Genomic DNA, 26,092 nt, shown 5'->3' with positions numbered 1-26,092 from the left:
TATAAAAGCCTTAGTCTGTCTGTCATCCATAACGCTTGATTCGCACTCTCATTGACTGTCTCGGCAGGCTCCTTGAAAGCAGAGGGGGATGATGGGGACTGGAGCACTGCCATAACAGAGGGGAGGGACTGGGGGGGTGAGGTCATCAACGCTGGCCTCGCCCCCCTAGGTCTGCTCCTTGGAGCCAGTGGCCGACGGCACCCCTCCCCCCCAACAACTGCCAGCAGGGAGGGGAGGCAGCGGAAACAGAGGAGGAAGAGGAGTAGGAAAGGGAGGCGGGTTACTGGTGGCTGCGCCTTGCTGCAGCCATGACCGCCTCTGCCACCATAACCACCGCCACAGTCACAGGCCCCAGCCCAAAGCGGTGGGGTGAAAGCAAGGAGTGGCCCTGGTCCCAGCCCTGGCCATGGCCTGAAGCAGCGAGGGGACGATGGGGAGAAGTCCCAGCTCCAGCCCATGGAAGGTGGGGGGGACAGGATGCAGGCCTCTGTCCCTGCCCCCCTATTGCCCCTCCAGACTTGCTCCCCCAGTAAAAAGTCAGGGACTGGGGGGCCCCCATAGCCAATCCTGTCGACCCTCAACTGACAGTGGCGCACCGCTGGCCCTTCTGGGTCAGTAGGATGGGCTGCAAGGGGACCTCTTCTTCTGGTGCACTCCCCGGCCAGCACTCTCAGGGGGGGCACCAACGCTTTCACCTGCCCCCCCAAACACTGCTGTCAGGGGGTGCATCCACACTCTCAGGCGGTGCACATGCACTCTCGTGCATCCCCTATGCATCACCACTGTTGATAGGCAATTTACCAGTTCTTCTATAATAAAGGGCTTAGTCCACCTGTCTGTCTGTCCATAATGCACTTGGGGCACTCTGATTGGTTAGTGATTGGTTGGTGTGGAGCGAGGCCACCGGCACTGGAGGCAACGGCAGCACAGGGTGCTGGCAGAGGACGGAGGGGATGGCAGGGCAAGCTTTTCTCTCCTCCACCCCATGGCGGCAGCATGGGGTTTTGGGTGGCAGTGCTTCCCACCCCCACCCTCCCATGTCATTCTGGGTGGGCAATTCACTAGTACAATATAAAAATCTAATCATAGCATAGGCTATGGAGGATAGCCTTTGCACAGTCTTGCTCTCTTCACCCCACCCAATGACACACCAACAAAGCCAAGGAATTCAGCTGCTTCTGCTTCAAAGTGAAAAGGAACAGCTTCCTTCTGCCCTTCTGACTCATCTTCATTGTGGTCCTTCTTCATATAATGTCTCTTTCTTTTCTTCCTTCATTCTCTAAGAAAGAGAAGCCCCTCTATCAATTTCCAGAAACTAAAGGACCAACCTCCTCCATCACTCCTGCCAGAGGTAGCAAAGAGGATTTCCCCTTGTCCCTAGCATCCCCTGGAGGTGCACTCAGATGCACTGATAGGACATGATGTAGCATACTTCTTATAAAGGTAAAAGTACAAAGCAATAATAATAATGCATCTCTCACAAAATCCAGTGGCTTGACAGCACCAAGAATCAGTCACAGCAGCAAGAAATGTCCTCTTGGGACACTAGTCCAGGCAGTGCTCAATGTATAAGAGAGAGGCAGTATAGAGATTGCAGGAGCAACCAGAGTCAGGATTCAGCAGGTATAGTGAAAACAAAAAGATGGATGTGGAGCAGCAGTTCAGCTAAAGTGAATACAGGCAGCTACGACCAGGTGCTTGACTGGTTGTAGCTGACTATATTAATGGAGGATTGTATATGTGCACAACCCTCCATTAAGATACAAACGTGTCCACACAGGGCCACATCTTAAGTAGAAAAGAGGGAGGAAAAGAATAAATATGCCAAATGGTGTACATAGAGGACACGTGGTCTCCAGGAGAGAGAGAGAGTGCATGACAAAGCTCACTAGCTTCAGTTTCTGAAGAGCAAAAGGAAAAAAAACCTGCAAACAGCAGACGAACAAAGAATAGCAAGGACCAGGAAAAGATGCACCAGCAACAATGGGTAGAGAAAGCAGTGCCAAACAAACAGCCTACCAGTATGTCACCTTCTTGGCTCACACACACACATGCACTGGAAAACTGTGAAGACAACATGGCACCTGTCCTATAGTGTGTGAGGTGGAGCAGCCCAGGTTCTCATCCCCTTTGCCACTGGCACTTTTTCATGTAATATCTCCTTTCCAGGTACACAGCCCATCCACGCTTTTCCTTTTCGTTGTACTTTGCCTTTTCCTGTTTCATAGTACTGACTGCATCGGTCATTTAAGAACATAAGAATATAAGAAGTTCCATAGTGGGTCACAGCAAGAGTCCAGCAACCCAGTACCCTATCTCTGACAGTGCCAACAAGTAGATCTGTTAGAGGAAAAGTATACAAAAAGGACATATCTAGCGATCCATCCCATCATACTCTCCCTAGCATCAATGGCTTAGGGATGTCACAGGATACATCCCTGACTGTTCTATTTAATAGTTATCAGTGCACCTGTTCTCCCTGAATTTGTCCATTCTCTTTTTGAACCTGGATATACTGTCTGCCTCTACTACCTCCTGTGGCAACAGGTTCCAGAAGTTAAGTACATGCAACATAAAAAAAAAAGTACTTCTTATTTTTTTAAACCTGCCTCTTATTAAGTTCAGTGGGTGCTCACTGGTTCTTGTCTTCTGGGACTTGGCAAATAACTGTTCCCTATTCACTTTATCCATACCTTTCATGATTCTTCCACCTTCTCTCATGACTTCTAACATATACCTCTTCAGCCTTCTTTTCAAACTGGAGCGTCCTAGGCTTTTCAGTCTGCCCTGGCTCAGCAGCTGTTCCCTACCCCGATCATCTTTGTTGCCCCACTCTGTAGTTTTTCTAATTCTACTACATCCTTTTTAAGAACTGGAACCAGAATTGTAGGCTGTATTCAAGATGAGGCCATACCATGCAGTCGTGTAGTGGCACAATGTTGTTTTCCATTTGGTTTTCAATTCCTTTCCTAATGATACCTAAAATGTTGTTAGTTCATTTGCTTGCCACTGTACATTGAGCCAACATTTTAATGTATTGAGCTAATATCAGTGTGTATGGATGCAACTCACACTGAGTGTGTCTACACGAGATGCTGTACTGCACATTAGACTAATCTATTGTGCAGTAAAGCATTACTGTTTACACATGTGCAGAAATTACTGCACAGTCAATTAGTCTAATGCTCCAATTTCTAGGACCTGTACAAACAGGTACAAGAAATTGGCTTATTAACTAATGTGCCAAAGCTCATGTATAGACACTGACCGGGGATCATACTGTTCCCAGTCAGCCTAGGGAGAAGGGGACCATAGGGGGTGGGGAGAACCGTCCCAGCTCAGCGGGATGTTGCCTGCCAGCCACAAGGAGATGAGGACCTAATGCTGGCAGGCAGCTGCCTGGCAGATAGGACAGCTCTCCCTGCCCTGGAGATCATGAACAGCCCCATGCCCCTGCCAATCTGGGGCTGGCACCCAGGGGAGACTGGAGCTCCTTCTAACTACTGCAGGGGGGCAGAGCAAGACAAAAGAAGCCCTAGATGGAACTGCTCCTGTCAGGAGCAAATTTTCTCCTGATAGGTGCACATTCAGATGTATGTGGAGGTGTAGATTAATGCACCTGAATTTTCTGTGCAGAAAATTCAGACACATTAATTGCATGTGTAGATACACCCACTGAATCTATGGGTGCTGTGAACCCACAGCTAAAGAGGTAATAGTTTGATATGCCAGCTGTTTCTTAAAGAAAGGACATTTTCTTTCCTTCTCCCACTTTGCCTTGCCTGCATGGAAGGGCATTCACCTCCCATGCAGACACTAGGTATATATAGGCTCCTGTGCTTTTTTTTTTTGTTGGTTTTCCACAGGCAGGCTGGAGTGCTCATTAGGATGGAGCCAGTGCTGCTGCCGCTGCTCCATCACATGCTGACATCTACTCCAGGTATAATTTATACAACTGCATGCTGCTGAATAATAACTTGGCCTGCTTGCCATTTGTGTGCAAGAGAGAAGGGAAAGAAAGGGGCAGAAGAAGGAGAGAGAGCTGGAGAGTGCACAGGGGACTGAGAACAGAGTCAGCTGTAGGGGTGGGCAATGTGAGCAACAACCCAGGGTGCCATGGTCAGAGGAGCACCACACACACACACACACACACACACACACGAAGCAGCCCATGCTCACAGCAACCCTCTCCCCCTGCCCTGCCCCACCTTGCCCCAGCCGGTCCCCACCCCAGACAGGAGGAATGGTGCCCAGCCTAACCTGCCCCCAGCCTCCAGCCACTGCTCAAGAGTAGCCAGGCAAGGTAGTGTGGGCAGCAGCAGCAGTGCCTGCCTACCCACCTGCCTAGTACACCCTGCCATTCTGCCAGACTGCATCCCACGCCTCTGCCTGCCTACCTGTGTCTACTCTGCAGCAATGCCATTGACTTAGAGGGAGACTTAAGGGGGATGCCAGGGGAAAGTGCTGGGGGGGGAGGGCACCAAAATACAAGTTCAGCAAGGATACCATTTTCCCTAAGGCCATCTCTGACTTAGAGATAGGAAGAAAAATGAAGTGAGAGGGACAAAGGAAAGAGGATGGAAAGAAGAGAGAGCAAGGAGAATTACTTCACAAATGTTTGCAGAAGTCTCCCAACATTTAAAGCAAATGATGCATGAAACACACTGTCAGGAATCTGGTGCCCAGAACCTATTGCCACTAAATATTTAATCTGATTGGCAGGGAGCCGTTAAAGGATCAGAGTCTGGATTAGAGGCTTCTGGAGAGCAACAGGTAAAGTAAATACATCAGCGCACAGTGATTTACCTTGGTACCAGTCATCCTTTCCAACACACAGCAGCCATCAGGAATACAATGTGCAAAGGGTACTAAAGGGAAGAAAAAAAGAGTCCAGGGAACCCCCAGCCCATATGACTCTGCTCCCACTGTAAGCTAGAGGAGATGAGGGGAGTTGGGTATGTGTTGAAATTGGACATGTGAGGTATATATTGTGCTGTGTGTAAAGGACGTGCTATTGGAAAAACCCCATGCAAAGCACCCTACCTTTATGAATGCTGCAAAGATACAGAAAGCATGTAAAATTCAAGAAGCTTCCAACAGCTCTAACTGCTTAATTGTTCACAACCCAGTAGTAAGTCTCTGGGTAGGCAACAGGCACCTAGGATTAGCTAACAGTCTGCAATATACGCAGCAACTTTTACTGTGACATGCATATGCATCCTAATGTAATGAAGCAGGAGTCCAGCAAGGATTAGAGAGCACCAAGCCATGTATACACACACAGTAGTAGCAGCTCCTTGGAGTGGAGAAAGTACAACTACAAGCAGAGGACAGGAGGACCTAGTAGCAGCAGAAATTTGTACATTTTCACATTAGTTTTAGCTCCCACTCCTCAGTTTATATCCATCCAGAAATGGCTGAGGCCAGCATTAGCTGCGGTGTTCAAATCTGGCTTGTGGGATATATTGGTGCTCAAAAGCAGTACTTACCTGCATGCTACTTAACAGAGAAACATGAAAAAGGGAAATTCCATTAAGTGAAGGATTTCACCTATTTCAATACATGGCTTTGTTCCAAATTTGAATGAAATCAAGCACTACAAAATTCTCCACAAAGTAAAATTTAAAAAAAAAATCTGGGGTTGATTGAATATATTTTGGACTATATAAGGCAATATACTGTGATTATATTATAATTATGTAATTCTGTAATAATAATTTCAAAATCCAAATGAAACCCTTTGTTTTGAAAATGTCAAAACAGGATGTTTCAACATCAGAACTTTTATATTCAAAAATCTTCCAGAACAAAATTCTGGTGAAATCAATCCAATTTTATTAAGCCATCCAATTCTGATGGATTTAACTACTTTTTCTAGAAGCATACAGCTCCACCAAAATTCCTCCAGCCCCATCTACTACTTAACACGGCAGCACTGGAACCTGCATTGCTTGTCTCAATGCTGCTGCAGATGCTCCCCTCTCCGTTGCATGACATTGTTCTTCATGACCAAGGCTGGTTATTCTGGGCTACTGGTCTAAGTCCTGATCATCCTTACACCTCAATGAAACCCTAATTCATTTTCTAGGAGCTCCATCATCTTTTTCTTCTTTGTTCACATTTTGCTTTTAACCACCACTCCCACCATTGGCCATGCATATGCCCTGGTTAGAAAACTGGAAAACAGTGGCAAAATACTAGGGTGTGCATAGCTGTGGTGAATTGCATACTTCTTCTTTGTGTACATTTGTGTGCATAAATGGAGAGGGGCAGAAAGTGGCAATGTCAGAACTGAAGCTTCATTAGAGTCCCTTAAAACCCTGTCAGTTCCTCAAGTCAGAAGGCAATAGGAGCACTTTAGCTACAGTTCCAAAACCCCAGTATACTCCTAATACATAAGGTATATTCTCAAGTATAAACTTATCTTTGCCATGGAGAGACTTCCATTCAGTTCCCTACTGTTAGCGGATCCATGGCAATAACTAAGGTCCCGATCCTGCAAGCAGAAACCTTATAGGATTGTGGCCCCAGTAATAAACTGGTGTTCAGTGGCATGGATCACCCACCACATGCCCATTCTTAATTTCTAGCTGTTTCCTTGGGCTGCCCCATCTGTTTTGTGAGTTGATCTCAACTGAACACAGTTTGTGAAGTATTTGTGTAATTCTCTGTGTAATTCTTTATCTTTTTTTCTTTTTTCTTTTTTTAGTAAATGACAAACTGGTAAAGAGCACTGGAATTACAACTCTGGAAGTCAAAATGATTAATCCACAAACCCAAGTAAACAGCAAACAATTTTATCGCATTCCTATAGGAACTTCAATCCAAAAATCTCCAAGCACTTTACAAGAATTAATGAGTGTTTAGCTTTACAGTGCATCTAGGCAATAAGTGTATATCATGTCTCCTTGGAGATGCATAGATAAGATCACAGGCAAAGCCAGGTACAAAACATGGATGTCTCAAGTCCTAATCACATACCTTCATTATAAGACTATCCTTTTCCTCGTAGCAGACAATGTTAATTTCCCACTTCCATTAGGTGCCTCAGCACTAGCTTAAGCTCCCCCCCCCCCCCACAGGATAAAAGTGAAGTTCAGTCTCCTTGATCTTGGATTTTCCACTTAATCTATTAAAACTGCCAAGAAAACAGCCTATGCCACTGTAGTAGCAGCTTGTACCTGCTCACTAAGCACTGGACTGAAACCTCTAATTAATGTCTCACAGACTTTCAACCAGATCTCAGATGACAACAATCTCTGGTTACTCTTTTCATAAGGCAGCCATCAACCTAGATAAATTGGACCCATCAGACCAACATAGAAAAACTGCCCATAAAACTCTATGGGCACATTTTTTGTCCTCATTTCCCCATTTTGCTTGCTATTCCCCCGATGCTTAATCTTACAAGCAGCTGAAAAACTGTATATGAATATCTCCCAATACAGAGCAATCCCTTCATTTCTGAGAATGGGATTTCCTTGAAAGATTTGCCAGGTTTTCTGAACTTGGCTAGGACACAAATACTAGAAGAACATCCTTTTCTTTATGCATTTCCCTTGTGCCATTCAAACCTGGGAAGAGCAGTGGTGCACAGGGAATTTTTTTTAAACCTAGCTGAACCATTTCATACCTCAAAAAAAGGTTCATCTTTAAATTAAAGGGTAAAAGTCTAAGCTAATCCTTGTTCTGCTGGAGCCTGTTCACCACTGCATTTCTCATAATAAGGTTGGCTTGAACCGACCTTCTGTTTCTCCAGAAGCCATTTATACAGATTCATAGTCAAGGGGGAAATTATTCCCTGTATAATTAAAGCTTCTGCAAAATGAACTCAAAAGAAACAACCTTCAGGCAAAAAGCAACAAGGCACTAAGTGGTCTGCAGCCTGAAGAGTCATTTAAAGGCAATAGCATCATCTGAGGTTAAGTTCTGAGGCAGGCTAGCTGGTTCATCTCTCTTCATTGTTACAGGACTGGTATCTTCACCCATATGCTCTCTCTTCTACATGGGTGTCTAATCTCAGTATTTCTAATCATGGCAATTTCCCTACACACCTTCAACAGCTTCTGGTGTCACCCAACACTTACCACTGAACCTGATTTTTCTCTGCCTTAGCTTGGGGCGCCTTTGCTGCCTAATCTGCCCTTAGAGACTGAAGAGAAAAATTGGCTCCCATCTTCCTTCTATAACAGCCCTTTATGCATTTGCCAGCAGTTCAGTTTCCACCCACGGTTGCCTCTTTCTCTAGACTGACCATGTCTCGTTGTCTTACCCTTCCTGTACAAGACTCATTGTCTAAATGCTTCCATCACTTTCATGGCTCATTCTGCCAAACTCCCTCCAGTCTGTGACTATCTTTGACAAAATGCGATGAACACAATTCTCCTCAAGAGCTTAGCCAGAAAAGAGGAGAGAGAAACGAACCATAGGACCATACAAATCAGAGTGAAGAAAATCCTGTTAGGACACTCTCCCTGGCTTCTAGTTCTCTCCTGGCCAATGCAGGACTGATGCATATCCATTCTTCAGTGATCTGATGATGGAGTTCCCACCATTTCCCTTAGGACACTGTTCTGCTACCAGGTACACTGGACCATCAGGAAATGTGCCCCCACATTCAGATCACCATGTCCCTTTGGGCAGTTTTATACTGTTACCTTCGTCACACTCCATTCAATTCTTCTCAGGTTCTTTTACCACGCTGAATGCAGTGGTAGCTGGGCATCTAACCAAAAAGCTTTGGAACTGCTCTAAATAGCATCTTTTCTTCCTTGGTGTTTGCATTCTTAAAACACACACTTTTAGGCAGTCATCATGTCTCCCTTTTAATTGTCATTTGGCCAAGCTAAACGTAATTAGTTATTTTAATCTTTCCTCTCAGATCAATCCCTCCAGTGCCTTAATCATTTTTGTTGCTCCACTGAATTCATTCTAATTTGCTGCCATCTTTGGGGCACAGAGTTCTCTAGAAATGAAAGCAATAATCTAGGTGCAGTCATGCCAGTCATGTGTATAAAGTAAGACTATCATTTCCCCATTCCTTGTCTGCAGCTCAGAGTCATGCTGGCTGCTTTATTGCCACATTGTACTGCAAGTTCGTATCTCATTTGTTGTCCATTACCACTCTTTTGTCATTTTTATCATTACTGATTTCCAGCGGACTACCTCTCATTGCGTATGTTTACTTTCCATCTGAGTGCATCCTGACTTTTAACTCCTACTCGTCAATTTATTATCCACTCTGCTAATCCCCAAATCCTATTCGGGAGGTATAACTGCTTAGCTAGTTAGATATCTCAAATCTCTTTGATTACTGATGGCTATACTACTGCAAAGCAGAAGGCAAGGGGCTTGTCATCACAGCAGAGCCAAAACTGTGCACCCTTGTTGTGAAGAAGACTAACAGCAAACTGGGCTGCATGAGTGGGAGCATTGCCAGCAGATGGAAGGAAGTGATTCTTCCCCTCTATTTGGCATTGGTGAGACCACATCTGGAGTACTGTGTCCAGTTTTGCCCCCCCCCCCCGCACCCGAAAGGATGTGGACAAATTAGAGAAGAGTCCAGTGGAGGGCAACAAAAATGGTGAGAGGGCTGTGGGGGATATGACTTCTGAGGAGAGGCTGAGGGAGTTGGGCTTAGTCTGCAGAAGAGGAGACTGGAGGGGAGGGATTTGATAGCAGCCTTTGACTACCTGAAGGGGGGTCCAAAGAGAATGGAGCAAGACTTCTCAGTGGTGGCAGATGACAGAAAAAGGATCCATGGTCTCAATGTGCAGAAAGGGAGGTTTAGGATAGATATTAGGAAAAGCATTTCTCACCAAGTGGGTAGTAAAGTCCTGGAACGGGTTTTGCAGAGAAGTTGTGGACTCTCCATCCTTCGAGGTTTCTGGACAAAGCCTTGGCTGGGATGATCTAGTTGGGGCTGGTCCTGCTTTGAGCAGGAGGTTGGACTAGCTGATCTACTGAGGTCCCTTCCAACCCTCATTTTCTATGATTTATGATTAGGGAGAACTCTTGCACTTCCTGGGTATTTAAGTGATACAATGGCTGTAGGATCCTGAAACAAGCCTTTCTGCCAAACGGCTAGATTCCGGTTCACCCACTGGGCACAAAACAGCTGGCCAACTGATCCCGGGACGAAGACGTTAATGCAGGGCACACCCACGGCAGCACAGCGCTCCCCCCGCCCGCGAAGCCGCCGGCCGACGAAGGGTGTCGCGACATAACGACATGACGTGACAATGCCGCCTCTCCCCCTTGTGCCCGCGCCCGGCCCGGGAAGGTGCCGCTAGGATTTCTCGGGGAGTGTCTCTCCAGCCCCCCGGGGGCTGGCTGCGCTTGCTGGGTGCTTGCCACCCGAGCTCCTCTCCTCCCCTCTCCCAGGAGCTGGAGGGCTGCAGCGGTGCCCGAGCGCGGGGGGCAGCCGGGAGGGGAGGCGGAGAAGGGCTCCGCGAGCCCTGCAGGGGCGCCCGGCTGCCCCCCGCGCTCCGCTGCCGCCCGCTCCGACGCGGGGCCGGGGCCGGGGCACGGCGGACTCTCTCCCTCCCTCCAGTGCAACACTACAGTGCTGGGGGCTGCCTCTTCTCATCGCTGGAGCCGGAGCCCCCGGGCGGGCCGGCCCCACGGGGCTCACTGCCCCCGACCGGGCTCCGCTTCCCAGCCCCGCCGAGGAACCGGCAGCCTGCGGCAGTCCGGCGAGCCGTGTCAATCAGCCCCGTGCCAGCCCCACTGCCCCCCGCAGCCAGAAGCAAGTGAAGGGCCTTTGTTCCATGTCCAGGTCTCTTCTCACAAAACAAAAGGCTTTGGGAGGAGGGGGAGGCTTTGTGCAACCCGGCTGCTTTAAGGCGCAAGCATGAGCTGGCTCGCCCTAACCAGATTGCTTAGGACCGTCCCAAAGAGCTTCCCCAGAAATAATGAGATCGGGGGAGTGAAAGTTAAAGGGGACTGGGGGGGAAGCACAGAAGACTGTGCCCTGTAAGGACCCTTGCTTTGCTGAATATAAGGGGACAGGTGTCTGTTAATACATCTGCCCTAAAACTTAACTCCTGGGATTCCTAGAAAGCTATGGGGTTTGGGGTTGTAACACATCTACCCAAGAGCCTTGCCTAGAAAGCTATGGGTCTCACATGAAGGACTTCTGGTCTAGAGATGCTTGTAAGGTCTGAAAAGAATGACTTCTGACTCGGGCCAGGTCTGAGGAGCCTGTATCATTCAGTCTAGAGGAGATTATTTACTGCCAGGATAAACTTTAACAAGCAGGCAGGGTGAGACAACCTCCAGCTGAGAAGCTCAGCTTGACCTCTTTGGCTCAGTCAATAGAGAGCTGGCTAAAAGCTGAGAAAATCTCAGCACAGCTCCTACCAACTTGCTAGGAATGAAGCAACTTCCAGCTACCGCATCTCTTTTAAGACCTCCGGCTTTGCAGCAAGTACCATTGTTCCACTCAGTACTGTCCTCTGCAACTGATGCACTGGTGTCCAATGCAACATTCATTCCTCCGCAAAATCTCCCAGTCATTCCTAGAAACCAGTAGTTCCTGAAGTCTGAGTTCATGAACAATACAGATTCACTCTGAAGCTTCCAAGTCCAGTTCCCCCAAACTACTGTACTGTTCTTTTACTGAATGTTTTTTATCTACTAGTTTCTAGACAACTGGAATATTTCTTCAGATGCTTTAAAAATATAGTGCTACTCTACAGTCAAGGCTAGCATTAAGTCTTTCATGTTTGCAGGGACCAATCTCTTAAGCTTCAGGTTTCACACAATACAAATGCATCTTGCACACAACATTTTACCTAGGCATGGCTCAAAACAACATGTTTTTGTCATTATCTTTAAACTCACTAGGTAGTTGGAATAGTTTCCCCTTCTAATTGATTGGATAACTTCAGCTTGTGATATCCCTTTACAATAAAGTGATTCCGGGAACATAATATTCTGTTAATGTCTCTTTCTCCCAAATAAATCTTTAACTCTTCTTTTTCCCCACAGATTTCTGGGGTGAAGGTAAGTCCTTTGGTTTTCTAGGTTTTCATTTTTTCCCAGTAACTGCTGAAAGACTATTTTATTTTTTTCTTCCAAATAATTCTGTTACTAAGGGAAATGCCATTCAGCTCTCCATTTCCACTCAAATTGCAATGCTCAGCTTACCAAATACAGCCATTTAAATCTATTCTTACTGGACAATCATTGATTTTTCTCTTACTGACATAGTTCGAGAACATTCTTCGGGGAAATAAACCAGAATCCTAATCTGATCCAAAACGAATCTTCACCAAATCTTACCTCCATCACCAAATATTCTTCAGGGTTTGGTTTTTGTTTTGTTTGGGGTTTGGTTTGGTTTTGGTTTGGTTTTTTGCGGGGGTTGTATTGCGAAGAGGAGTACATACTTTGCTATCCTTAAAATACTTAACCTTTTTTTAAACAGCAAAAGTTTCCAAGGAACTGATGCAGTGAGTGCCATTAAAATCTTGACATTTAGAGCTTCAAAAATAGGAAAAGCTGCAAATATCAAGACAAAGGTAAAAACCATCATGCTCAGTAAACATCAAGATTTATAAAGCATTCACGGTAGCCATTAGAGCCATCTGATTAGTTTCCAGATAGCTCTACAAGCTGCTCTTTAGAAAGCAAAACATGACCATTTCATAAATGAGAACACTTAAATGAAACTGATTCTGACCAGCATGCCTAGCAGTTGTGGCCAGCAAAGTAAAGCCAGCATCTGAGATTTGTTCCAACACCCATTGTACTCAGCAGAAAGACTGCCACTGGATTAGGCTCATGGACTGCAGCTTGACCCACATGCATCTATGTCAGAATTCATTAATCCTTTTACTGAAGAATTATAATATTGTGCAGGCACATCTACACATCTACAACACCCTTCTTTTTTTACTCTCTCTCTCTCATTCACATTGTGTATTGTGAATTTCAAACTCCTCATCTCTCGGGATGAAATCTTGACCCCACTGATTCAATATGAATTCAACATGACAGTCCCCACTTGAGTCATGAGAAAGCCACTTCTCTCCACTAGGAAATGAGTAACTCACTAAAGTCTATAAGAGATATTCATATTCTGTAGAGGGGGGTGTGGGTACCAAATGGCTAAAGTGTTGGCCTGCCAGGGACAAACTCTCATTAACCAGTTCTCTCACAGTTTTCATTCTGTTCAAAAATCACACCCCACCCTCCACCCCAATAAAATGCATCATACCATCTTTTCTATGGACCCCAAAGGCATATAAAATACACTGTGAGGACTTAAAGACATCTTCCCACTGACTCTATATCCATCCCTGAATGAATTAAAACTCTCCAGAATCAACCACCTCATTCTCTGAGTACCGTGTATGTACTATGTGAATGTTTTTAACTCCATCACATGCAGACTAGTGCACAACATGACGTGAAGCTAGATATGTGTGTATGACATGATGCAAAAATTGTATGAGGTTGTTTTGTACCTTAAAAATTACACATGATTATATCACACTGCACACACGCAATTAAGCTTTGAATTCCTTCATTTTTTAATGTTTAATCATGCAAGTGTCACATTCTTGGTAAGTAGGTATTTTGTTGGAAAATTATAATGTATGTAAATGCATACATGGAGCCATGCTCATACACAGCTATAAAATTATGGCTAGATGTATGCATTTATATATCCACAGATGTTGTTTTTCACCAATTCACAGGATATGAAAAGGGAAACAGCAAACCCCCCCCCCCATTTCTCTCAAATCTTCCCAAATCATTCTGAGGGGCTGATCTTTATTTTAGTGCCATAGGCAGACACTACAATATCTGTTCATGTCAAGGGAATTCATGCTGCCAAACTGCTTCCCACTAGAAGTTGCCTCTTGGAATCCAGAGAACAGGAGTGCATTCTATGGAATAGAGATTTGTAGATTCTTCCAAATTCAGTGTAAAAAGTTCAAAAACCATTTAGGCCAGAACTACATCACTGCTCCTGGTATTCAAAATGAGCTGGAGGGGAAGGAAGCCAGCTTTCTCCTGGGGAAACAATGGTCTTTCCACTGAGGTAGAGGACTTGGCGTAAGGAGATCTGGGTTCCCCTTCCTTGTTCTACTCATTCACAATCAAGTTCAGTGCTGAACAAATCCACATGTGACTCTTGCCTCCTTCACTCACCATCCAAACATAGGCATAGCATGATTTTAGACAGATAGAATCAAAGGTGGATTTTATTTACTTCAAGTCCAACGTATCTCACAACTCTAACATGAGCAAATGTGTGATCAGCAATGAAATACAGATAAGATGAGCGCTGATGCTAGCTAGAGAGGAACTAAAATATTGAGAAAATATTGAGAAAAAAAGTAGAGGGCAATTTTTAAAGATCCACTTGGATGTTACAGAAAGTGATGAAATACATTTCATTTCAGCAATACTTCTGTTTCCCTATCACACATTTTCTATAGTTCCCATTCCTCATTCTTGATTTAAGAACATATGTTTCAAGAAATGGCCTTTGTTCTCTGAGGGAATTCACCTCTCCTGTGGCTTTTTCTCCCACCTGGACTCAGGATTACAGTTGGATGGGAATTTTTCAACAAAACAGTTTTGTTGAAAAATACCAATTCACCTAAACCAACATTTTTTTAAATATACTTAATTTGGAGCAGGGATTTGCAGCCGGATCTGCCATATCCCAGGTGGGTGCCCTAACCCTGAGCTAGAGAATCATTCTCTCTTTCTTTCCCTCGCTCTCTCTCATTGGAGCTGTTCCATTTTGTGTGAAAAATTTAATATTCACTGGGCCAGAAAGAGCAAGAGAGACTGACTTTATAGCCTAGTGGTTAGCATATCCATTCTCTCTGGTCCAATGAATATTTATTTATTCACACAAAGTGGAACAGCCCCAGCAGGAAAGACAAGGGAAGACACTCCAGAGCTAGTAGCCTGGTGATCAGGGCAGTCACCTGGAAGACTTAGGTTCAAACCATTGCTCTGAATTATGCAGAGGAGAGACCTGAATTTGAGTTTCCTGCAATCCAGCCAAGTACCCTAACTATCATTATTGCCTGTTCTGGGGGTGGCCTTACCTGTCTCTGTTTTTTCATGAAGCATCTCAAATAGTCTCAATTTTGTCCTAGTGCAGGGCAGGGAAAATATTGAAATCCTGGCAAAAATGTCAAGATGGGAAAAGAATTTCCTGCTCAGCTCTAGTCAGGATCTTTAGTTGGTTCTATCACAGTTCTCTCCAAAAGAGCCACAAGCAGAATATTATGCTTATAATGAACTATCAATAGGAGGAAATGAACTCCTGATAAATAATGGTCCCAATTTCACACTAATATCCTTGGCAGTGAAGAATATGAGAAGTTAGGACAGAAATATTTGTAAGTATATTTCCCTGTCTTGCCAGTTGTGTTTTTTTAAGCAGTCCCTGTCTCTAATGCAGCTTCTTCTGCTTGAGGTCCAGAAAGTTGTTCCTCACATCATATATACTACAATTTTCCTAACTTCAGGTTAAGAAAGCTTCCTCACACGGTCATTCATTTTCTGCAGCTGTCTCCTCTTGGGTTTAAGAGTCTCTTCTATCTTAGCCCCACTACTCCTTAGTGAAATAATCGCAGCCCGAGTGTCATCTTTATAACCATCATATTTTATAAATTCTTCTAGCCAGGGATTTAAAGAGACCCTTCCCTACCATACTCACCATATTCCCAAAGGCAACCATCCTGCACTGAGGATCCAATAGAGCTCTGTTTTCTTAGCAATATTTTTTCCAACTTGTGGTAAAAGACCATCACCCTACAATTAAAAGTTACGTCTCTTCTGAGAGTCCTGTGAGACTCCAAGTTTGTATTTCACCCACAGCTTTTGTCACCTGGGAGTTTACTACCACAGGATTTTTAAATGAAGATTGCAAAAATCGCTTCCAATGCAAATAGGTACCTGATACTCTGTGCTCCCCCGAGCTGCTTTTTTAAAAACGAAATTCAAGGTTTCAGGACTGCGTTTGCATTTTTTTGCAATCATGAATTAGAGATTAATTTCAGCTTCAAGTTGTACCAAAAATGTGAACAAGTGAAGAAAGAGACGGAGAGAACAGACATGTCAGCCTGTCGCTTTCATTAGGCTCTCCCTTGGGGACTGTCATCCTCAGATGTTTAAGCTTGACTCTGCTCAAACACAGATGACACTAAGGAATCTCCCCTGGGATTCTTAGCCCACTGAATACTGTAGCGCAAGATACCAGGCAATTAGAGACCAGGCTAGAGACAGGCACAGCATGCTCTACATGTGAATACGTGTGTCTACATACAAGTAAACGTGGCAGTGCACTTAGTGGTTGTCTCCTCCCACACTAAACTTCAAAGGCATTTCTTAGCAGAGTTCAGTGACAGAAATTCCACAGGAACCCAGTTGTGGGCCGTTAATTAATCCAATGAATCACAAAGCAGGGAGAGACTCCCAGCAGTAACCCCTTTCTCCATCCCTGTGAAACACTTCAGTAGTTCAGAGCTCCTCCACAGCTAAAGTCCCTCCATATGGGACAGCCTAACTCTGAAGTAACCCTGAGTTAATACTGCAGCACTTCCCACTGGGAGCAGCTAAGGAGCAGTGAGAGCTGATGCCCACACCACTGTTCTCACAGTGCCTCCTGCTGGGAGAGGTTCACATTGCTGTGACTGGGAGTTCTGTAACCAGTTACAGTGACTGTTGGATACAGTGCTATTTACTGGAGGCAAATGTGACTGAATGGCTGTAAATGCCAAGCCCTGGTGTCCCTACCAGACCTAATTCCCTACTGGTATTGGCTAGAACTATGGTATGTTGGAATTTTCCTCCAATGTATGGAAACTATGATCCCATGTTGTTGTAACAACAAAAACCTTTGGGGCTCCTCTCACATCCAGCCATAGAGTCGGGGGCCATGTCATCTGGGGAACAGTTCACAACCCCACCATTTGAGAATCTATGCTATAACAGAATCCTCCCAGTTTTTTCCAATACCAAATACAGCCCACATATTACAGTGAGACCACCCTTTTTCTTCAGGTATCATCCAGATTGCAATGCCAGTTGCCAGAAAGCAAATCTTACATGAGCCAGGCTACAGAGTGTAATGAAAGACACCGCCCTGTGCAGTGGTGTAATGACTGCAAGTTTATAAAGCTAAATCATTCCTTTCTCACTTCAGTCCTAGAGACATCCCCTTTCACACCATCCATGCCTCAAAAGAGTAATCTTTTCATATAATTTTAATATTTTTATATTCTCTTAAAGGACCCTAAAATCTTTAGAAACTACGCACGTAAAAAAAAACAACCCTTCAATAATCAGTGAAATGCAAGGACGCCCAGGATGAAAGAAGCATCTCTAAAACAGTGCATAGCAACACTACACAGCCATTTAGAGAAGGAAGTGATAGAAAAATACTATACCCAAATGAAACAAAAAAGAGAATTTTAGGCACCCAGCAGACAATTGCCCCAATTAGGAATTGACCAGGATTCCGATACTAAAGCCCCTGTGCGTCTTAGAATAAGTACCAGTGGTCAGGGATTAATATTTATATCTCAGCTAAAATATGGTGTAACCCTCTGGTAAGTGTGCTTACAAGCTCCCTGAAATAGAGCCTTGATTCAAACTGCAGCAATGTGTGCTTCTAGCCAGTGCTTCTCAATCAAAGTGCCACATGATCCTTTTAAGGGTGCTGTGGGGTGCTGCTCAATATTAGCACTGTCAGGTCTGCAAAGACCTACACATGATTCACAAGATAAACCCAGAGATTTTAAACAGGAATCCATTAAAATAGGAAACCATTCTGACCTGTTGGGCTTTGCAAAAGAATTGCTCTACTATTTTTCCATAGTCAAAAAAACAAGTGAAAGCTCAGAGCTGGCATTTTTTGCAGGGTGCCTTGAGTATCATGCAGGGTGCCTTGAGTCTAAAAAGTTTACAAATCACTGCATTTAACAATGTAGGTTCCTGCTTCGTTCCCAGAGTGTCCTCCAAGAGGGCAGCCTTTGGAGTGGCAATTCAGCAGCAGATGGCCCCAAACAGCATGCTACTGTACAATCAACCCCACTTCAGGTCTCTGGTTCTCTTTGGAGTTCTCCTATTCTAGAATTGACCAAGCCCAAACGCACACAGATCATGAGATCTGGAGAGGTTTCAGTTTCTCCAGATTAACAGTGGCGGTCTGGAGGGCAACAGCAAGGAAATCTAAAAGAGCAATATTCAGAAACTGCTGTTACACATCCTCTCAAATCCTATTTTAACTGCAGTAGTGCTAGTGAGAGCAGAAAGTAAAGAGAAAGAGACTTTAAATCTTTACATGACTTGCTTTGGCACTATGTATTTTTCACATTTTGATACTAACTAAACATGTGACATTATATGCATATGTCACATCACCTTACAGAGTCTAGTTTGACATATAAGCAGCACAGAAATTACTATGATAGGAGCCAGTACAGAACCTTAATAGACGAGGAGATAGATAAGAGGAACATCAGGACGAAAATATACAGTGGTCATGATGTAGTGAAGACTGTATAACATCAGGAATGTTATACAGCAAACACTAAGACAGTAAGTAGATAGGACAGATCTGTGAACGGCTATCCTGCAAACATTTTACATGGCTTGTGACTCTAACGAGTCCATAAAGATAGAAGGATTTCTCACAAACCCCATAGGTTATAAAAAATATGAGTCATTTAAGAAAATCCCTTTATTACTTTCAAAGGAGGGCTCAAACTATGATACCATCCAACACCACACTTGTTTCTCCATATATAATGTAATGCTTGATGCCACATGATCAGTGATGCCACAGTGTTTGAGCTCTGGATTCATTTAGATGAGAAGAGATTTTGCAAATGTTCCATCCAGTCCATCCCTCCAGTATGCTAACAACACCAAACTCATTATCTGCTTCGTAAAATTCCTTTATTTCACATGGCAATACCATGGTGAGTGGCTCACTAAACATAGTTTACACTAGATATAATCCTAATAGTTTAGTATCTAGTTTGAGCTTTAAGTGTCTCTAGCTACAGCAGTTCTGCCACTTTTTCAGCATCTTCTTCTGTCACCCAAACTGTTCTTGCAGTAAACATTTAATTTGCTGTTTAATCTGAATTTTCCTTGCCTCATATTAAGATCATCTACTTCCTGATCTGTCCTTGGTGACTAATATGAATAATTGGCCCCTGTCCTCTTCCTGTAATGATCTTTTATGCATTTGCTGACAGTTAAGTCTCCACCCACAGTCGTCTTCTCTCTAGACTGAACATGACTGGCTCTTTTAACCTTTCTTTACGGATCTCCTTTTCTAAAAATCTTCAGTCATCATTTGCAGCGTCTGTTCCTCCTAACTCTTTCTACTCTCTCTCTATCTTACAAATATGGGTCCCCAAACTGAATTCTAGATGAAGCTTAACCAAGGCTGCTAAAAGAATTGTACAGATAATAAGCAAGTTGCATCAAGTTAACCAACTCATGGGCTAGACAGGTTGAAGGACTGAGGATGGTTCTTAGAACCCTTTATTTTTTGATTGCTGGTTCAAATCCATCTTTGTTTGGTAGTGACTAAAAAAAGATTCCTATTTAGTGATAACTGTTTAGCAGCTGTGTCAAATTTTCAAATGATTTAGTTATGTTTTCAAAAGTGATTTAGGAGAGCTAAATCTCCCTGAAAATCAGTGAGAACAAGGTTTTTTTATGCCCAATGTCCCCTTAAAACAAGCTAAGGCTCCTAAATTATTTATGCACTTTTAACTATGTTACTTCAGGTCAACCAAGTTGAAGGCCTCTCTCTAGTTCCTAGGCAAGTGGTCGTTATCAGAATTGGATGAGAGACCAAAGACTACATAGACCATGAAGATTCAAGTCCCCTTTGACCCCGATGGCATTCCTTGCTCATAAAGATGAAGCAAAAGTACACAGCCATGTTAAGGAAGCTGTACTGGTTCTTAGGAAAAAAGAGCACCTCGATACACTGAGGCTACCAGTTTGACACCAGGTCCTATACTGCTCTACTGACTTCCTTGAAATGTTCCTGAAGTAGCAGTAGTCTGGATTGCTTGGCTTGAGGTCTCCATCCTCCACTCATTTTATACTTTTGCTCCACGCTCTGTTTTGGGGTGGAGAGGTTGTTTCCTGTATAAGCTCGATTCTGAGATTTGTTCCCTCTCCTCTCAGCTGGTTTTCCCAGCTGATGTTCACACTTGCTGGCATTCACTTAATATAAATCAACACCTTCAACCACCATGTTTACCAGTTCCCATGACACTTCCTTGGAGGGATAGGTGCACCACAGTGTTCTCTGCCTGGTGCCCCTTCTCCTCCTCAACCCTCATTTTGAATTTACAACCCATTCTCATACCTCTATTCTCTTTATTTGCCTCCAGATATTTAGCTGACCCTTGCTCTGTTACAGTTCTTCCCTTTTGGTTGGCAAGCTACTCTTTTTTATCCTCTGGTGGAAATATCCTTGGACAACTCCCCCAACTTACAGAGATGAAATAGGGTGATCCTTTAAGGAGCACTAAATTCATCCAATGTATGTTTAAAAATAAGAAACCTATCTCCCCTGCTCCACAAGAATAATGCTCAGCGCATTCTTAACATGCTAAGTAGCAAGAGACTAAATAATGAGCAACTTTTGCTCAAAGGAATAAATTAGTGTTGGTTTTAGTTCGCTTACTTCCAGGGTACTCTATACCCTGCTCCAACACACATCTTTGCCTCTCCACATGTAAACCTCAAAGCTATAAAAACAAGCTTGTATCCACTGAGCATTTTTCTTGCCTTTGACTGGCTGAGTATGTAGGCTATTTGTTATAGACATGTTCAGGGGTATGTCCCTTATCATGCGGGTATTGATTGGTGCAGGGGTTTACATACACTCATTTCTTTTTTCGCATAGTTGCCTGCAAGTCCTGGGCTACACAACACCACTTGTTCTGAGGAGGTTGTGCATGGTAGTGCTACTGATCTACATTATGGTTTCAGTTCCTCCCTTTTCACCAAAATAAAGTGAAGCTTTGCTATTCAGCTAATTCAGCCAAACTCTCAGCAGGCAGAAAGTAGCAGAGTTGCATTAACTTTGGTGGAGTAATGCCAATTTACATGAGCTCATGTTTTGCCTTGGTGACAGCAAACAGTTTGATGGGAAATAAAGGTAGGTCACAGGGGGCTTGGAGTCACCTTCATGGGTCAAGGATGATGCTCCCTTTAACTTCTACTGTGACATGCTTGTAAACTGCAGCAAAAAAAACAGGTCTCAGAGAAGATATGAGACAACTGGTAGGCGAAAGATTGCAATTGGATCTTACTATTGTCACTCTTAGTCCTGTTCCACAACCTCTAGTGCTGCAATTTTGCAATTGCCATTTCATCTCAGTCAGGAAGGCACTTGGTGCAGAAACTGGTGTGTTTGACCACCAGCGAAGAAACTAGATTAATAAACAGATTCACTATGCTTGAAAGGGTTCTTATGGATGGGTGGAGGGAGGATGGATCAGTGTAATGGGAGATAACTTATAATTTTCTCCCAGTTACTCCCAGCTTTTCTGTTGAATATAAACATGGGGGGAGCCAAATACATTCATAAGAGGCAAACCATCTTAGAGCTCCACTGCAGGCACTTCGATATTAACAAAGCCATATAGTAGATTACACAGATACAGTAACTAAATCCATCTCTATCTATTAAGGCAGCTCAATCTCCTATATTTTAGGCAGTCCATTTCCTCATTATATGTAAGGGCCTATATAAAGCCCTCCCCACATTTTCCCACTACTCTGGCAGACCTCATCTGAGTAGCTACCAGGATTTGATGGCAAGGCTTGGTGCAGGAGGTGTACAAGGAACCCATCTCTCTCTTAGGGGTGGGAAAGTGAAGGCTGTTAACCATCAGGGACCAGGACCAACTTTCACATCATCTTAGGCTCTTGAAGCCTAAGGCGTGAAATACCAGACCAGGGACTCAACCCACTGCAGACACTAACCCAGGGGTGGGCAAAATGCAGCCCGCCAGGCCATTCTATCCAGCCTATGGGGCTCCTAAAAAAATTAGAAAATTAATATTTATCTGGCCCGGATGCCTGTCATGAGGCCTTCGATGGCTTGCCAAAACTCAGTAAGTGGCTCTCCGTCTGAAATAACTGCCCACCCCTGCACTAACCCCTAGAGCACTGTGTAGGCTTTGCAGCACTGCTAGGCTCTGCCAGCTTGGGACAGAGAGAACAGCACTAGGAATTAAAGCCAGGCCACCCACATAGTACTGCAGAAACCCTGAATCTAAGCTCACCAGGCCCTGAAAATCTAGGTCTGTGAATCAAAGAAGTCCCTATAGTAGCACCAAGCACTAACCACTGGATCCAGATTTTACCTGTCTGTTTGAAACAAAATAGGGGACAAGTCTGTTTTAGCTCAAAGAGGTGTACTTAAAGTACACAAATAAATAAAAACACTGTTCCCTCTCCAGATGAGATTTTCCAAAGCTGCTAATATTGCAACTGCCTGCTAAAATAACTGCTGTTTTGGGAAGAGAAACGTCTTGATAAGATTTTCTCCTCCTAGTGCTGTCTCAGAGGCCTAAAGCTATAGGTCTCTGTGTGTTGCAGACTTAGGAGCTGTTGGCTATGGGAAAGCAAAAGGCTTTGGTGAGCCTGTGGAGATGAGAAAGAGGGGATGTAAAACAAGTTTCAACTGATGCAAGTGCCTCGCAAAAACTGCACTGGGCAAGCGCTTTCAATGACCCACACCAGAGGGTGCCTTAATCAATTAATCAATTGTTTAACTCGTTGGGGGGGGCGGTATTCAGGGTGTCTCTGTGAGGAGGCTCCCTCCCCTGCAGTGGAGACCCACCCCGGCTCGGGGAGCTGTAGGGAGAGGAGGGAGCAGGTGGAGACTTGAAGGGGGAACCGGCCCTTCCTCCTCTCCCATGCCCTGCAGGGCGCTGCTCAGAGACCCCCGGGAGCAGGCGCTCCTTCCTCCTCCCCGAGCCCACAAAAGCTCCCGAGACGCCCGAGAGAAAGCGCCAGGGCCGGGCAGAGCGGGCTCAGCGGACCCCCTTCGCGCCTCCCTGCCCTGCCTCAGGGCAGCCCCTGGCAGCGCGGCGGGAGGGGAGCGGGGCCGCTGCCAGGCACGTGCCTGTCCCCGCCTCTCCCCCTCGGGCCGGGCCGGGCCGGGCAGCCACAGCTCCCCGCGCCCACGCCCATGCTGAGGCTGCTGCCCGGGCAGGGCAGGGCAGTACCGCCAAGGGGGTGTGGCAGGGAGGAGGCCCCCGGCCCGGGCGCCGCGCTCTCGGCCTCGCCCCGGACTTGCGCGTGTGAGGGTGGCGCCGGCCCGATGCCCGGGGGCCGGGCGCCAACGTGACACGCCGGACCGGGGCCGCCTCCCGCCGTCGCCCCCCGCTCCCTTTGTCTCGCCACCATCTTACCGGCGGGCTCATGTTACCGCCTGACCCAACCCGGCCCGGTCCGCACGGGCATGCGGCGACATGGCCATTTTGCCCCGGTGTAAGTACAGCGGGGTGGGGGTGCGTGTGGAGCCGGAGGAAGACGGTAGGGGAGGGGTGTGCGCGTGTGTGTGATGGGAGCCAGAGCGTGGCTGTATGGTGTGTGTGCGCGCGCCCGCGCGGAGCCAGAGGAAGAGGTGTGTGTGTGAGATGAGAGCCAGGGGAAGATTATATGGGGCGGGGGGGTGATGTGTCTGAGATGGGAGCCAGGGAAAGATTGTATTGGGGGTGGGGGTGTACCCAGAGGACGACTGTATGGAGGTGGGGAATGAGGTGTGATCGGAGCCAGAATGTGGCTGTATGGGGGGGAGGGGGAAGAGAGTGTGTGTGTACGTATGTGTTGAAAACAATCGCCACAGCAGTACCCAGGGACCAAAAAAAAAAAACCCAACCACAAAAAAAAAATGACATGCATTAAACCCGCGACCGTGTCGGAGTCAAGCGCCCGGCAGATTAAAACTGAGTCTCTTGACGTGCCTGGACTTAAAATAGCCCTTCACCTACAGGCAAGCGCGCGCGCGCACACACACACAAGCACACACGCACAGCAGCCACCCTTCCGAGGACCAGGCAGGGATCTCCATCCCCGGGCTCCATTTAGACCAGCTCCACCGCACTGGGCCTCCAGCGATCCCGAGGCCCTGGTGTGCTGGAAGTAATGCACCACTCGTACAGGCAACAAGCAGGTGGAGAAGCGCCGCTAGCCGCGATAAGCTGTGTGTTAACATCCAAAGCATGGCAAGCACGAGAAAGAAGCTGCCGAGGCAGGGAACAGAGGGGAGACAAAGGCAATTTGCTGAGGGCTGGATTGGAAGGGATCTGAATTTCCCCTCCAGCCCCTCTCCTCTGCTTCTCTACCCACCCCACTCCCCCCCAAAAAAACAGACCTCCAGAAGACTTTCCCTTAATTCACCCCTATGATCGGGAACTCAAGCATTCCTCCCCCACCCTCCACATCCTGGTGGATGAGACAAGGGAAGAGCGGAATCAACATGTCTGATGATTATTGCCTCCTTTTAGCTCCTAAAAATGACACCCCGGCCCTCTTACTACATGGGGCGCGATTTGTTTTCTTTACCAATTAATGCATTAAAATGATCTTGGAGGGGAGGGGGGGAAAGAAGAAAGGAAGGAAAGGGGAATCTCCCTACCTTGGTTTGTAGAAGCAGAACCTCTAGATGGACAGATTAAGGGAGTGAGCATGTTGGGAATATCCAGTCTCCTCTTCTTGCTTGCATATCCACATAAGAAGAATAAGGGTCGGGGGACAAGCAGGTGGAAAGACAAAGAAAAAAATCCTATTTGGCAGTAAAAAAAAAAATCTGGAAATCTCGTGTCTTCGAGCGGTGCAAATGGAAAGGGAGAAGAGCTTCGCTTCAGAGAGTGCGGCAAGGGTCGTAAAATGCAGGCTCCCCAGCAAGCATTCCTCGTGCCTATTTCTGTATGTATCTATATATTAAAAAAAAAGAAGAAATAGATTCTTATCATGACTCTTTTCCCGGAGCCCTAGTGGAGAAGATGGTGTTTGGAGCAACTGGAGGTCGGTGCCGGTCCTCTGTGAAGCATGATTATTCCCAAAGCGTCCCCCTCCTGAAGGGGAAAAAAAAGCATCAATATTTGATGAGAGGGGGCTGAGGGCGACCAAACCCGCTCCCCAAGAAAGACATGAAGAGGGCTGGAAGAACGAGAGGCAAAACGCATTTCCCAACAGCGCACACGAGCGGAATCAAAAAACAGCTGGCACGAGTCTATAAATAACTCGGGTACGGTCTGGCTCTCCCATTCCTGGGCTCAGCACGGCTACGAGCCGGGAGAAGGAGCGAGTCGCCGGGAGAGCGCGGCCCCCCCACCCCCGTACACACGTACAGAGTCGCACCCACCCCCTGGCAACGAGCACTTAACTAGCTGAGCGAGTGCCGCTCCCACCCCCATCTGCATTGCTGCTGACACGTCTGTCCGTCTCTTCCCACCCCCTCCCCTCCTCTCCCCTCTCCTCCCACCCCTCTTTCGGCCTCAACGGGGCTGTGCTGGTGGAGGGACCGGGCGGCCGATCTGGGCTTTGCTGGGGGGGACCGGGCTGGGCTCCTCCACCTGCGGCGTGTCTGAGGCGGGGGTTGCACCGTGCACCGCCCGGCCCCGTGGAGCCAGCGGCGACTCCCAACGGCGCCTTACCAAGGCGGGGGGGGGGGCGGGAAGGGAGCATTTATTTGAGTGAACTCCCAGGTATTCTCCCCCCCGCCCTTGCACAAGAGCCATCCCCATCCTCCTCCGGGCGGCTGTCTGCCCGAGACACGTACCTACGAGCCCCGCTTCCACAATGCTCAATGCTCGGGGCTGGCTTTCCCGCCCCTCTCCTGCAAAGCAGGGCGCCCATCCGCCTCGGGCATTTTGAACTTCCCCAGGCTCACTCGGGATCTTCTGGGGAGGTGGTTAGATCAGAGGTATCGGGGTCGGATCCCCACCTTCCCACAACTCCCTCTGCAATACACCCCCCCCGGGGGGGCTCGCAAAAGGCGGCGAATCAGACGCAGGCCGGAGGGTCCAACACGGAGGGAGCGAGCCGGGGGCCTGGG

At 46.3% G+C, this 26,092-nt stretch overlaps 1 protein-coding gene across 1 annotated transcript in view; it reads right to left on the bottom strand.

Moving 5' to 3' along the window:
- Positions 1 to 25,354, bottom strand: part of LOC149865968 (glutamate receptor ionotropic, NMDA 2B-like) — a 120,179-nt gene extending 94,825 nt beyond the window's left edge. Inside the window, exon 1 of the mRNA XM_090042754.1 lies at positions 24,671 to 25,354. The gene's annotated coding sequence lies outside the window, so the exon portion shown is untranslated. The remainder of the gene's footprint in view (positions 1 to 24,670) is intronic.
- Between the last annotated feature and the right edge of the window lie 738 nt (positions 25,355 to 26,092).

The sequence above is a fragment of the Crocodylus siamensis genome, chromosome 4 (assembly GCF_052110815.1).
Source record: "Crocodylus siamensis isolate JL-2025a chromosome 4, ASM5211081v1, whole genome shotgun sequence".
Lineage (NCBI taxonomy): Eukaryota > Metazoa > Chordata > Crocodylia > Crocodylidae > Crocodylus > Crocodylus siamensis.
The sequence above is the reverse complement of the archived record's forward strand: the minus strand, read 5'-3'. Positions and strand labels throughout refer to the sequence as shown.